This window comes from Triticum urartu, chromosome 3A (genome assembly GCF_056163025.1).
Source record: "Triticum urartu cultivar PI428250 chromosome 3A, HENAU_Tu73, whole genome shotgun sequence".
In the NCBI taxonomy this organism is placed as follows: domain Eukaryota; kingdom Viridiplantae; phylum Streptophyta; class Magnoliopsida; order Poales; family Poaceae; genus Triticum; species Triticum urartu.
Genome location: NC_141875.1, coordinates 383,763,177 through 383,766,070, shown reverse-complemented (window position 1 = coordinate 383,766,070; position 2,894 = coordinate 383,763,177).

The window sequence follows — 2,894 nt, the reverse complement described above, 5'->3', positions numbered from 1 at the left end:
TTCTTCACTAGAGCAGCAGCTGATTTGCCGTTTCATGAAGTATCCCTTTTTGCCCTTGCCCTTCTTGAAACTAGTGGTTTCACCAACCATCAACAATTGATGCTCCTTCTTGATTTCTACTTTCGCGGTGTCAAACATTGCAAATATTTCAAGGATCATCATATATGTCCCAGATACATTATAGTTCATCACGAAGCCCTAGCAGCTTGGTGGTAATGACTTCGGAGAAACATCATTATCTCATCTGGAAGATCAACTCCCACTCGATTCAAATGATTGTTGTACTCAGACAATCTGAGCACTAGCTCAACAATTGAGCTTTTCTCCTTAGTTTGCAGGATGAGAAAATCGTCGGAGGTCTTATACCTCTTGACGTGGGCACGAGCCTGAAATCCCAATTTCAGCCCTCAAAACATCTCATATGTTTTGCGACGTTTCAAAAACGTCTTCGGTGCCTCAACTCTAAACCGTTTAACTGAACTATCACGTAGTTATCAAAACGTGTATGTCAGATGTTCGCAACATCCACAGACGACGTTCGAGGTTCAGCACACTGAGCGGTGCATAAAGGACATAAGCCTTCTATGAAGCAATGAGGACAATCCTCAGTTTACGGACCTAGTCCGCATAATTGCTACTATCAACTTTCAACTAAATTTTCTCTAGGAACATATCTAAACAGTAGAACTAAAGCGCGAGCTACGACATAATTTGCGAAGACCTTTTGACTATGTTCAGGATAATTAAGTTCATCTTATGAACTCCCACTTAGATAGACATCCCTCTAGTCATCTAAGTGATTACATGATCCGAGTCAACTAGGCCGTGTCCGATCATCACGTGAGACGGACTAGTCAACATCGGTGAACATCTTCATGTTGATCGTATCTACCATATGACTCATGCTCGACCTTTCAGTCTTCTGTGTTCCGAGGCCATGTCTATGCACATGCTAGGCTCGTCAAGTTAACCCTAAGTGTTTTGCATGTGTAAAACTGTCTTACACCCGTTGTATGTGAACGTAAGGATCTATCACACCCGATCATCACGTGGTGCTTCGAAACGACGAACTTTAGCAACGGTGCACAGTTAGGGGAGAACACTTCTTGAAATTTTAATGAGGGATCATCTTATTTACTACCGTCGTTCTAAGTAAACAAGATGCATAAACATGATAAACATCACATGCAATCAAATAATAGTGACATGATATGGCCAATATCATATAGCTCCTTTGATCTCCATCTTGGGGCTCCATGATCATCTATTACAAGAACATGATCAATCTCATACATCACATATATCATTCATCACATCCTTTTGGCCATATCACATCACATAGCATACCCTGCAAAAACAAGTTAGACGTCCTCTAATTGTTGTTTGCATGTTTTACGTGGCTGCTATGGGTTTCTAGCAAGAACGTTTCTTACCTACGCAAAACCACAACGTGATATGCCAATTGCTATTTACCCTTCATAAGGACCCTTTTCATCGAATCCGATCCGACTAAAGTAGGAGAGACAGACACCCGCTAGCCACCTTATGCAACTAGTGCATGTCAGTCGGTGGAACCAGTCTCACGTAAGAGTACGTGTAAGGTCGGTCCGGGCCGCTTCATCCCACGATGCCGCCGAATCAAGATAAGACTAGTAACGGCAAGCATATTGAACAAAATCAACGCCCACAACTACTTTGTGTTCTACTCGTGCATAGTAACTACGCATAGACCTAGCTCATGATGCCACTGTTGGGGAACGTAGCAATAATTCAAAATTTTCCTACGTGTCACCAAGATCTATCTATGGAGTCATCTAGCAACGAGGGAGGAGTGGATCTACATACCCTTGTAGATCGCGCGCGGAAGCGTTCAAGAGAACGGGGTTGATGGAGTCGTACTCGTCGTGATCCAAATCACCGATGATCCTAGCGCCGAACAGACGGCACCTCCGCGTTCAACACACGTACGGAGCAGCGACATCTCCTCCTTCTTGATCCAGCAAGGGGGGAGGAGAGGTTGATGGAGATCCAACAGCACGATGGCGTGGTGGTGGAAGTAGCGGGATTCCAACAGGGCTTCGCCAAGCGCTGCGGGAGGAGGGAGATGTGTCATGGGAGGGAGATGGAGGCGCCAGGCCTTAGGTATGGTTGCCCTCCCTTCCCCCCACTATATATAGGGCCAAGGGAGAGGGGGAGGGCGCAGCCTTGCCCCTTCCTCCAAGGAAGGGTGCGGCCAAGGGGGGGAGGAGTCCATCCTCCCCAAGGCACCTCGGAGGTGCCTTCCCCCTTTAGGACTCTCCCCTTTTCCTCTTCTCTTGGCGCATGGGCCTCTTGGGGCTGGTGCCCTTGGCCCATATAGGCCAAGGCGCACCCCCTACAGCCCATGTGGCCCCCCGGGGCAGGTGGCCCCACCCGGTGGACCCCCGGGACCCTTCCGGTGGTCCCGGTATAATACCGATGACCCTGAAACTTGTCCCGATGGCCGAAATAGCACTTCCTATATATAATTCTTTACCTCCGGACCATTCCGGAACTCCTCGTGACGTCCGGGATCTCATCCGGGACTCCGAACAACTTTCGGGTTACCGCATACTAATATCTCTATAACCCTAGCGTCACCGAACCTTAAGTGTGTAGACCCTACGGGTTTGGGAACCATGCAGACATGACCGAGATAACTCTCCGGTCAATAACCAACAGCGGGATCTGGATACCCATGTTGGCTCCCACATGTTCCACGATGATCTCATTGGATGAACCACGATGTCAAGGACTTAATCAATCCCGTATACAATTCCCTTTGTCTAGCGGTACGATACTTGCCCGAGATTCGATCATCGGTATACGATACCTTGTTCAATCTCGTTACCGGCAAGTCTCTTTACTCGTTCCGT